The 12,231-nt window shown below is 38.2% G+C and overlaps 1 protein-coding gene across 6 annotated transcripts in view; it reads left to right on the top strand.

Annotated features, from left to right (window-relative positions):
• LOC133269990 (CCR4-NOT transcription complex subunit 2) overlaps window positions 1–12,231 on the top strand; it is a 91,791-nt gene that overhangs the window by 23,874 nt on the left and 55,686 nt on the right. The window contains exon 2 of one of the 6 annotated variants that reach the window (XM_061454807.1): window positions 10,129–10,201. The exons of the other annotated variants lie outside the window; for them this stretch is intronic. The gene's annotated coding sequence lies outside the window, so the exon portion shown is untranslated. The remainder of the gene's footprint in view (window positions 1–10,128; window positions 10,202–12,231) is intronic. 6 annotated transcript variants of the gene reach the window in all.

Below are 12,231 nucleotides of genomic sequence, written 5' to 3'. Positions count from 1 at the left end.
GTGTGTGGGGTAGGGCAAAAAGATGGTGGCTAGGTGCAAAAGCTTCTGTTTACTTCTTTCTTAAAAGCAGATCAAATGAATGCCTATTAAGTTAACCTGTCTGGGTATATACTCCAGTCTGTGGGTTTGTGTGATAAGTTAGTGGTTCTCCATCTTCCTCACGTCATCTGAATGTAATACAACTTTACAATACAGGTCTTCTCCCATCTTTGTCTTTCAGAGGGAGCATCATCCCCAGGTGCTAGTGGGACGAGGGCTTTACTTCTGGGATTTAACTGCAGGCACTGCAATGTCCTGTGTACTAGAGACAGAAGAGGGGAAGCATCCCACAGTCTCATGGATGTCTTGCAGTAACTGGGCTGTTCTTAACTGCTGGTGAGGCCAAAGCACAGCTGTGCTTTGCTGCAGACTTCAGCTTCCTTGGCTGTTGAAAAAGAAAGGTTTGAAGTTCCAGGCTTCTAGGAGAGTATTTTCAGTATTGCGCTCCTGTCTGGTTGTCTTGACACAATCAAGAGAGGTTTTAAAGAATTTAGGGATAGGTGTTCTAAGAAAGCCCAGGATTGGCAACAATATACCTGTGTTTTGACAGTATGCTTGTATCTCTTGTAGAGGATCTGACTTTTAATAAACCTGTGCTGTTTGGCCTGAAAACAGGTGATCTTTCATTTTGTCAGGGTTTCTAGCTGACAGTCAGTTGAGCATGTTTTCTTTTGCCTATTTATTTATTTATTCCCCCCCCCCTTCCCCCCCCCCGGGAAGGTGGCTTTTGCACAGCTTGGAGACCTTAGTTTCAGCTTCTCCTTACTGTTTAGACTTGCAGAAAAATACTATCAGAGTTGGAGGCTTCATGACTGTTACCTACTGTGACCCATCTATATTTCCTCTGTTGCTGGGAACCTCTAGGTGTCCCAGCAGGTTCATGTTGTCTGCTTTGTCTCCCCACCTGCAGTTTTCTTCCTCTAAAATAAAAAAAAAACAAAACAAACCCATCAAACCATAAGAAACTCTGTCTCCTGTACTTGGTACTCTAACAAGAAGTCTTGCCAGTCACACTACTACTGTCCGATAGCTCATCGCTACCTTTCCCTTTCTAGAATCAGTGTGGACTTTCACAGTATAGTAGAGAAAGTTCCATTGTGCTGCAGAATGAAAGGATTTTACAGCCTGTTTTTCAAATATAAAAAAGGAGGTGAAAGATGGAGTAATTTTAGACTTAAGCTTTGATCTTCTCCCCTCCCTCTTGGCCAGTTAGGAAAGAAAATCAGTGTATCTTGTGATTTCAAGATACTGGAATGGAAATACAGAAGTGAGCATCAGAGGAATTATCTATTTTTTAGTGATGCAGATATACTAATAGTAAAATATCTGATTGATTGGCTTCTTTACCTACTATGGTGATGTCTCCTTTGTCTTCATAATAATGAAATAGGGGTCTCAAGAGATTCAAGAAACTATACGGTTATCTTGAAGCATTTTTTTTTTATTTTTTTTTTTCTCAGTGGAAAGCTAAACTCCAAGTCCAGCACCCAGAAATTTTGTTTACATCCTATCAGTTGGATGCAGCTGACTGGGGTGATTCTGGACGCAGTATCTGCAAAGGCTTTTCTGCCTTGGCAGATTCAGAACCATTCTGTCTTGGTCTGTCCTACCACAGTAGAGTAAAATCCTTAAGTTTGTCCTCATAATGGGTTACTTCTCCCGATTTAAAGTTTATTTTGAATTGGTTTTATTTAATCTGAAGTGGGATGCACAGGGCTTGCAGTTTAGAGTTGCTTATGCCAGCAAAGCAAAAGTGCAGTATCAGCCTTCTAGAGCTCTTCAGTGAAGTGGAGTAGATGACAAGTCACTGTCTTCGGGTGACAGTGTATATTGCTACAGTATAGCGATATTGAAAAAGATACTATGAAGTCATGTAATATTTACAAGGACCACATCAGGGGTTGTGTTTGCCTTTGGTTTGTTTTCTGAAAGATGCAAGTACCTTAGCAAAAGTAGAGTTGCTTAATAGCTTTGAGTCTGAATGGGAGGTTTGGACCAGTGTGTTGGAGGTGGACATCTACAGATGGATCTCTGCTGGTTCTGTTATGAATTAAGCAAATAATCAATTCTGTTAATTTTAGTGCTGCAGTGATACATGTTCGGATTTCCACACTTTAGGATGCAGGAAGGTCAAATTTGACCCTTAGCACAGCAGGGGAAAAATTTGACTTGGACCAATGAAAAAGTTGGTCACCCTTTGAAGTATTATCCATGCTCCTGTTTGAACCTGCTTCTGCATCAAGTTGGGAAACTGAAGGTGCTTTTCAGTTTCCTTTTTCCAGCAGTAATGTCTTCCAGTTTTTACTTATTTAGTGTTTTTTGAATTAAAACTTGGGATTAAAATAATGATCACCTGGAATAGATATTTTGAAATGACCTTTATTGGGTAGGAGAATCACTGAAAAACAGCTCTATGTTTTGGATAGCTGTAATTTCCAGGTAATGGAACAAATCTGTGAGACCATAAAAGCATGTAGTGTCAACAGGAAATTGTGTAATTTCATTGACATTGTAAACACTTACCTATACCAGCCCAGGCCAGATAGTTACTTCCCCTTCACCAATTCCTTGTTGACCCATTTGAAGTTCCTTTTTCTTCATGTTTATTCTCATTTGGGGTTAATTCAGCGCTGGAAATGGCTCACTACTGGTATAATGATGACAGTTTAGCCGCTTTTCACACTTTTCCTGAATACCAAACTAAGGTTGTTTTCTTGCTAGTATGTTGTTCAAAGAGACTACTGGTCTTCATTCTTACCACTGGTCACGGTAGGGAGCCTGTGTGACATCTGTGCAACATGTACTGAGTCAGTGTCTTTGGAATGCTGCAATTTTATGCGTTCTTGTGGTGACACTTACTTGCCTTTTTTATCTGTTTAGAAGGTTTTGACAATGTGATATCTAACTGAATGAATGCTTCATTATTTTTAGTCATGTTTATTAAAAGTAAGTAGTGCTTCCATAGGATATTCACTCTTCAGATGAAGTCTTCAGTGTATATACTCATCCCAGATACTGAGGAAGATACCAGTTTGTACACATACAAGAGACGTGGATTTTAAAGTTACATTGTCAGATGTGCAAGATGAGGAGGATTTGAAAGTGAAAGATGAAAAGGAGTTGTCAAATCATACAGACTAATGAAGAAGTTTGAAAGGTGCAAGTTGAAAAATGTTACTGAATGAGAATATGGTTAGCCAGAAACTGAATATTTGCTTAGGTTTTATGACTTTGAATACCCTTGCATTACTCTTTTGTGAGTTTTTCAGGGTGAGGGGAATAAAAGAAAGCTTACATTATAGGAGTCTTATATTTGGTTTTGTTGATGTTATTTTTTATTTTTTTTTAATAAGTGCTGCCAGTTCTTAAAGCTTTTGAATTCTGTAGTCACCAGGGAGACTTTTAGTACGATAGACATGTGCACATGTATTTGTGTGTATGTGTATATGTATATCTTGATATATGGATTATTAGACCCCTGCCCTTTAACTTTGGTGAAATGAAAATCTTTGTTCTGATAGGATTGTTAGGTCATTTGCATGATGCAAGTGAACAAGAATGTGGTTGTGATGTGCCAAGTAGAGAAGTTTTGGTTTGTTTTTTTTTTTGTCAAGTAAACTGGACAGAAAAGTATGCAAGAAATGTGAATACGTTAGAATGATCTCTGCATTAATATGTTAAAGTAATTAGTTAAATTTGCCTGCATTATTTTTCTTCATAATGATCAGATGGTCACTTTTTCTGAATGGAAACTTTTTACTGTATTTTGAGCTTTTATATGAAAAGAAAAGTAATATTTTTGTTCTCAATTCCTGAAGTGGTTAGAGGGGAAACTGGTGCTAGAACATGCTTCAAGTATTTCCTTTTCCCTGCTTCATTTTACCTGGATAGGAGGAAGATTTAAAAGCCTTACTCGGATATTTCTGTGTGTCTGTACTTACGAAGTGTGACAGTTGGGTCACATAGGTAAACTTGTCCACAAAATAGCGGTGTTCTGCTTTGATAGTTGTCTGCCACTCAAGTTTATAGAAGTAGTGTCTGCGGTAAAAGATAATTCAAGATTATGGGTCCTTTGTGTTTAATGTTTGTTTTCTGTTAACTACTACCTTTTATGTAGTTGTTTTGTGCTCCTGCCAAAGTTCTGCATGTTTGAACAGTTTGTAAATATTTTTGGATTGTTTTAAGTGCAGCTCACTGTGGCCTGTTCTACTTCAGGCTTCAAGTGCTGAGGCCTGAGATGCTAATGGCAATTTAGAGCTGTGTTAGATGAATGCAAGGTGCAGTGGAAATAGAGTGTATTAAAGCATAAGTAAATGAGTTGCAGATAATTACACTATATGGTAAACTTTGTTTTAATTTATTGTGCATGGTTAATTGTCATTCATTTTAGATGGTTGTGTTTCTCTGTGACAAGAAAAAAAAGGGTATACTTTTAGCGTGAGCCGTTAGAATTCTGATGTGACAAATTTAGGATTATTGGCTTTGTTCCGATTGGTGAGATCAGAGGAAATGTAAAGTATAATCAGCTAGATGCAGTGAGTAGGTTTGCCTTGCTTATATTTAATTACTAACAAGTTTGAAATTTGGTTCACCTACTTCTTCAGGCTCCCTTTATAGTCAGTGGATAGAGGTCACTCCAGGAGCGATTCCTCCCCTGCTACTTCTCTTGACTGACTATAAAGCAAGCCTACGTGTTGCTTTTGAAAGCAGGATTCTTCATGCAGCTGTTTCTGATTTGTGCTGCAGATTTGCTTGGTTTGGTGGAACATATAAAAAGGCCTCATTACCTGGAGAAACCTTTTTATTTATGCGTTACTGTGGACAGGAGGAGGGAGTTATATATAAAACAAATAAAAAGTAAATCTCTCAACAGTTTGCTCCCAAAGATGACTTAAGGTGGTTGGGATTAGGATCATTGATCAGCTGAAGGTTTCACAAGTAATGTAAAGTCAAAGCAGTTATAAGAATGTTTGAATTTGAAGGGAGATGCTGAAATAAATCTGATTTTTCAACTGTAGCAACAGCATCTCCAAGTTGGGAATAATGAAATTGCCAATCAGTCAAGACTAATGAGTATAAGACTAATGAATATGAGACTACAGAGAAAGTATCTTTCAAAGTAATTTTTCTACAGGGAAAAATGCAGGCAACCTTCTCCAGTATTCAGAATGCAAATATTAAACTAATTTGTCATGAATAGAAGCAGATTGTATTATCTGAGCTTAGCATAGAAGAAATGTTATACAAAATGACGTGCATATTTTAATTTGTTTTAATATAAGCAGTTTTGTCATTTTTACTGGGAGTTGTAAATTATAGAATAAAATCTTTCCAATAATGACATCCTTTCAGTTGTCCTTACTCTGTATGTGACCTAAGGTCTTAACATCAGGGGCATCTTTGTTTTAGCTTTGCATTAATCTGTGTTTGAAGTTTGGAATCCTTGAAGGTAGTGTTTACCATTTTTCCTGGCCCTTAAACATATTTTTTTTTTTTTTCCCACTAGGATTGGTTTGTATGGAGGTAGTTGTCCAAGGTGTGTTTTCTGCAATTTGAAGTGGGACAGGATCTATATGGATACTGACTAGTATTTCTGAAAATCAAAGGCAGAGTTACTTGTTATTTATATTTCTGTGACCTTTACTCGGTGTCTAACATCCTTTTAAAATAAGGTAGCTCTTAGGGTGTGTTGCCTTTATGTTTGGTTTTGGTTTGGTTTTGTTTTTTTTAGTTAAACATTTTAAGTACCTAGCAATGTTATTTCTCAGTTTGTTAGAATGGAGGGTCAGTTATTTGGTTGAGGATTTGGAAAACCTAAACCTGTGCTATAGATTGAATTTGACTTGGGTATTACTATTTAAGCTTAATCGAAAAGAGATTTAGTATAAAACTAAACTGCTAAAGCAATCCGGCATCTTCCCGTGGTGGAGCAGAAGATCAGAGTAGATACTGTGTATTTTAAGAAGAGTGTTTGCACATACTGATATGGTCTACATAAATAAGCTAAGGAGGTATGTCCTAGACTGAAGATACCACAAGTTGTCTGGAAAACTGTAATGTGAGTATGTCACTGTGAAAGTGTAGATTTCATAAGCATTTTCTTGAGCCTGGTACTTTTCCTGAATTGTTGGATGATAAAATCCGAAGCAAACGTACCCATTTTTGCATAAAATGGCAAATACAGAAATGACAAACAGTACAAATTTATAGTGAGGAGTAGTGATTAATTAGCAGGGAATGATGTAGTGCTTGTAGTGGGTAATTAGCCATTCAGACTGGCAGTATGTTGTTGAGGGAGAGATGGAAGCAGACCAGGATTTGTATGCAAGAGTTCCTGTGTCCAAATTGTAGTGAAATGCTGTTGCTGTGTTCAAAGATGTTAGGAACTCGCATGGCGTACTGTACTTACAGAAGTATATTAACTATTAAAAGGACTAAAAAGGAACATGGGTCTAGTAAAGATGAACTGGAAGAACAGAGAGGAACTGGAGTAGCTCTCTGCTGGGAACAAGTACAGTACTGTGCCTCAGTGCAAAAGGAGAGGGAGAAGAAAAGCTGTTCTTTGTCCTCTGAGAAGGTGTAAGATCATCATGTTTGTGTAAAAGTGTTTTTAGGAGGTCAAGGGAATTTGGTAAGTATGGTCAGCTGTGAGATAGGTTCCTCAGTGCGGTTGTACATGTAAGGTCTGTCGTGGGTCAAAGAGCCGGTAATGGTGTTGGACTTTGCCTTCTGCTTAGGTGAAAAAGCAGGAGCCAGGAGCTACCATGCAGGACATGGTAGCAGATGCTAGCGTCTCTTGAGTATGAGGTACCTCTTTGCTAGGGAGAGGAGGGCCATGAGGATGATCAGGGGACTGGAGCACCTCCCGTATGAAGACAGGCTGAGCAAGTTGGGGCTGTTCAGCCTGGAGAAGAGAAGGCTGCATGGAGACCTCATAGCAGCCTTCCAGTATCTGAAGGGGGGCTATAAGGATGCTGGGGAGGGACTCTTCATTAGGGACTGTAGTGATAGGACAAGGGGTAACGGGTTAAAACTTAAACAGGGGAAGTTTAGATTGGATATAAGGAAGAAATTCTTTACTGCGAGGGTGATGAGGCACTGGAATGGGTTGCCCAAGGAGGTTGTGAATGCTCCATCCTTGGCAGTGTTCAAGGCCAGGTTGGACAGAGCCTTGGGTGACATGGTTTATTGTGAGGTGTCCCTGCCCATGGCAGGGGGGTTGGAACTAGATGATCTTAAGGTCCTTTCCAACCCTAACTATTCTATGATTCCGATTTTCTATTTCCTGCAAAATTTTTAATCAACAAATTAACATGTAATTTGGAAAAGAAGAATACAGCTTGATGCGCAGCCTTTGGGCCAAAGAATTCTCATTTCCCATAAAATGTGTGAAGAAAAGCCCTGTAATGAGGTGGAATTACAGTGATTTTAATCAGCGCGGAGATTGTGTGTATATATGAAATAGGCTAATGTTTGTATTAGCGTGTTGTCTTCTTGATTTAACATTATATACATATGTAATAAAATGATGAAGACTGGCATTTTCTCATTCAAACTGCATTTATTTCCAGTTTGCTTTCAAATTGGAAATAGATAACTTTCTCAAGTCATATTTTGGTATTCACATAAGGTCCCACTTGCTTTATCCCTGTCCCAGGGATGACAAGGCTGGAGTGTTGTGGAATCTTATCAGTGCTGTTTTAATTGGTGTGATAATGATCGCATTTTAATGGCATGAGATGTCTTTCTTCTGTTGGAACTGAACTTCTTGCTTTGGTGTAGTTGTAGAATGTAACTCTTTCTCTCTAATTTCTGTTATGATTTTACTATATTTGCATGTCAAATATGGTGCTTGCTCCCACCAATAGGTTTAGAAGACTGGATGAAAGAGCTGTTCCTCTGTTCCTCGTGTAGCAAGTCTGAATTTAATGAAATAAAAGCTTAATGAAGTCTGAAGATTACACTGTTAGAAGAAATACTTCATATTGTCAAGTGTATAGATGCTAGAACTGAAATCGTAACACTTTAAAAGACAAGTAAAGAAGGCAGCATTACTGAGTGTGAAGTAGTGCAGTCTGAGTTTAGAGTCTACCTGGGACTTTTGGAAACTCTGAACTCGTATGTCTTCTCCTATTTGAACTCTCTAAGGATTCAGTCCTTTGTCAGGCAGAAAGGATAAGTCTGCCTGTAAGACTTCAGTGACATAATTTGTACTTTTACAACAAATGTAGTCCTTATAGCAATCCCTTCCTCAGAAAAGAAACCTGGTGGGTTTTCCACAGTGTTTGGTACTACTTCCATTCTGTCAGGTGAAGAACCAGCTGTCAGACACATCCTTGCACCCAGCGGTGCTAAGTCCCACTCCCACTGGGCAGTGCTACTGCTCTTTATAGTGCTGGCAAAGAGAGCGTCTTTGGGTCATCTGATATAGGCACTTGGCTTGAGAGGCCCGGTCTCTTCACAGAACCATGGGTATCTGAAACTTTCTGCTGACTTTATTGGTGGTTTATATTGACTTTACACACTTTGGAAGGAGGAAGACAGCAGCTTGCCTGCTGTCCTACAGTTTATTTGCAGGATGTGATGAATCTGGGTGTGTGCTAAGGTGGTGTAGCAGTGGCAGAGACAACAGAATCTCCTGCTTTGCTTCCTCCCATTGGCAAACTGTGGATTTTGTTGCATAGTGCAGCCCTGGCGCTGGGGACCACACTTGAATTGCTCCGGGACCACAGCGCTAACTGCTGTGGGCCTGGGCAACTTGGTTGCTTTCTTCAGGCACTTAAGGGCATGGTTAGTGGTAGCCATTTTGAATAGGTTCCCTAGTCAGTCAGTGCTTCGGTGATATTTTCAATGGAGTGTTGTGGTTTAATTGTTTAAAGCTGAATAAAAAGTTTTTCAGAATAAGTGTATACAAATTCTTTAGCAAATCTACTTTGAAATTTTGCTGCTCTTCTGAAGTAAAGAACCTTAGGAAAGTATTGTGAGAAAGGACGGTGTGAAACACAACCGTTTGTGCTGTGCCTGTTCTGGGTGTACTCTCAACAGCGTGAATGTGTGCTTTGGCTTTCTGGTCAAAAAAAATTGCAACTTCATCGTTACTTCCAACAACTCATTCCTTCACTAGCTTAGGGTCCTAGCATACTGCTCTGTGTTAAAACTCTGGTGATGTGGTTTTTCACCAGTGTTATTGTTCATTTCCTGTACCAGCTACAGCCAGAACATACTGATTCTGGAGGTCCTGAAGGGTCAGAAATTTGCTTTTGCATTTGTTTTTTGGTGTTATGTTTAGTTTTCCCATTAGTTTTTCCAGTGGACCGAGATTTCTGTCAGGAATGATTTTTGCTTTCTTCTTTCTCCTTTGGTTTTGGAATCATGGATTCTGTGCTTCCAGCTTCTCGTTTTGTTTTTCCAGTCATCTCTGAAAAGTCTTGGGGCATGAATTTGGGCTTGTTCCCCTGTTGTCCCAAGGGTGGTTTGGAAGCATTTCTGTTTGTCTTCTAAGAGGACAAAGTTCCCTTTAAACTGTATGATAGAAAGAGTTGGATGGTATTCGAGTTTTATTGGGTTTAGCAGAGAGTAAATTACCCACAGTTGAAAGTAATTTGGGGGGCATTTGTGATTTCTGTGTGGCTTTCTTATGAGACTAATTCTATATTATTTTTAGCATAACTTGTCTTTAAAGGATCAAGGCATCTGTGCCTTTCTGTTTGGACAGAGGAGCTGTAGATACATTAGATCTCTGTAGCCTTTTAGTTCAAGTTGTGAACACCTTTTACTGGGGGAAAGAGGTTACTGCTGATGCGTCTTTTTCCTAAGTCTCCAAAATAGTATTAATTTTGTTTTTTGAAATTTTGACAGTTAATGACTCTTGCTTTAGTTTGTGTGTGATTATTGCTTTTTATTGCATTTACTTTTGCTCTAAAACTACTGAGAAGCTTTATATTTTAAGTTTATTCTTACATTATTTTCAGTGCACAAGGTTTTGAAATGCATTTTTTCCCTGTTTATGGAAGAGTAAGAATTGCAAGAAGCTTGAAAGATAATAATATATTTTTACTAATAATGTTTTATTAATTACTTCATTTACAGGAAGTGGTCATCGGTCAAAATTTGCTTACCTCAGCAGAGACAAAAAATTAATGGGCAAAAGTACAGTGTGTAGGTAGGTAGCTATTTTCGGTGCCCTTAAGGTTCTTTGAGGAGAACCTTATTTTAGGGGAGTGGGGATAGCTATTGAAATGTAAGATTTTGCTCTTTAATGTATTCAGGCAATAGATTCGATGGTCAGGTGTTGCAGGAACTGTATTTGAAGTATATTAATGTGCTCCTTTCTTTCACGAGATTTTTATTAAAAAGTGCCTCAGAATGATGCATATGTGCATTTGTGTGGTACAGAAAAATTGAGCAAGTATATTTATTTTAAAATGTACTTTAAAAAATGTAACATTTTTTTGTCTGTAAGATTTGTAAATTAAGTGTTCTTGATAGTTCTCCTAGATTTGAACATGACTTCCCTAATGTAAGTTAGAAAGGGACGGGGCATGAGCATTTTTATTTTGTTGACTGTTGGTATTTTACTACATTCAGTGCCTTGAAGTGTAGTGCAATAATTGTTATGCCTCAGTATATTATTTTCTTTTATAGTATTCTGTAATCATAATGAAAGTTAGTCAAGGTTCCAGGATTCTAACTTTGCAGCAGTAGTACCATCCAGTGAGTGGGTGTGTTCTGCATTTTGGCATGTGAATACCAATCACATTTTATTTATTCCCTTAAAAAAAAAAAATTAATTCTTTTTTATTTTAGCATAGTCTGTTCTGCAAATAAATCTTGGAGATTTTTTAATCCCTAATGTTTCTTCAGCTCAAATGGCATAAGACTAAAGAAATTCCCCAAAACCACTTGGTTTTGTTCATACAAAAAAGTATGTTATTAATAATTATATAGGATAATTCAGGAGAGCATTGCATTTAATTCAGTAAAATTACCTTTGAAGTGGAAAGTTCAATTTCAGGACCGTTTTGATTTTATCTTTAAATCATTAGTGTAAAAACTTGGTGGCTTTGGTTTTTATTGCAAGTCCCAAACTGTGGTGCTGTGTAATGTAGCCAGTCTTTATGGCCTAAAAGGAGAATAGGAAGGAGGTGACATTTCTAAATGGGGTATTATGCCATTTTGGAAGCAAAATTTGTTAAATTCCTGTGAGTTAGGAAGGAATTTCAACAGACTGCAGACATGGGGGGTAATCAAACCTACAGGTTATTGGAAAAGAAAAGAGTGAATGTGATAAGGAGACATGAAGTTAAAAACATACAAGTTAACTTTGGGGTTTTGCCAAATAGCATGTTAAAGTAGCATGGACATGTTCCCAGGAACATGAAATGACATGCTTAAGAGTCATTAAAATAAGATGAGCAGAAGAGTCAGTAACCCTCAAGAACAGCTTGCTTTTGTGATTACTATTTTACATTTTGGCAATATGTGTTTGAATTTAATGATACACTGTGGAAAGTCCCAGAAGTAATCTTGAACAGTTTTTCCTTTCATTCGTTATGTAGTTTGTTATGCTCAGTTAGGCTTCAGTTTGAGGATTTAAATGTGAATTTGAACTTTGCTCCTATGTGCTTCTAGCTCTTGTTCCAGAATCCCAAACTAGTTGGGAAAAAGTTATGCTTGGCACAGGTTAGTTTCTTGTTCCTCGGAATAATTTATCAGTGTGTTGCTTTTGCTTCCAAATCAGTCTTCAGACTGTTTGGCTTTCCTAGAGCAAGGCTGGGTAAGTAGTTTACCATTAGAGAGCATACATTTCACAAAGTTTCTGAGATTGGTTTTTGTGGCAAAGCATGTTTCCCATGTAGTGCTTGAAGGAGGCTAAGGTCTGAGCAGCCTGTACTGTGAAATTACAATTCTCTACAAAGGTGAAGGCTCAGTTTTGAGAGCCAGCATTTAAAGTGCAGCAATGGAGTATGCAGACTGGTTCACTGCAAGTTTGAGAAGTTGCAGTTCAGATATCCTTCGTATCAGAAAGACAAAAGTTGTCCTTATGCAGTTGCTGTAATAAGGAAGGCAGGTGGCTGTTATTTTTTGAATTCGTTTATTCTGAACCAGGCAGTAGGTTCACTTCTTAAAGCCAGAAATCCTTGAGATGGATGTGAACATCACAGTGTGAGAAGTAAGGACAGATACAGCTTG

This window comes from Pezoporus flaviventris, unplaced genomic scaffold, assembly GCF_033815535.1.
Source record: "Pezoporus flaviventris isolate CSIRO_AGI_PZ_B2104156 unplaced genomic scaffold, CSIRO_AGI_Pfla_v1 ptg000016l, whole genome shotgun sequence".
NCBI lineage: Eukaryota > Metazoa > Chordata > Aves > Psittaciformes > Psittacidae > Pezoporus > Pezoporus flaviventris.
Note: the sequence above shows the minus strand (reverse complement) of the source record. Positions and strands in the feature narration are given on the sequence as shown.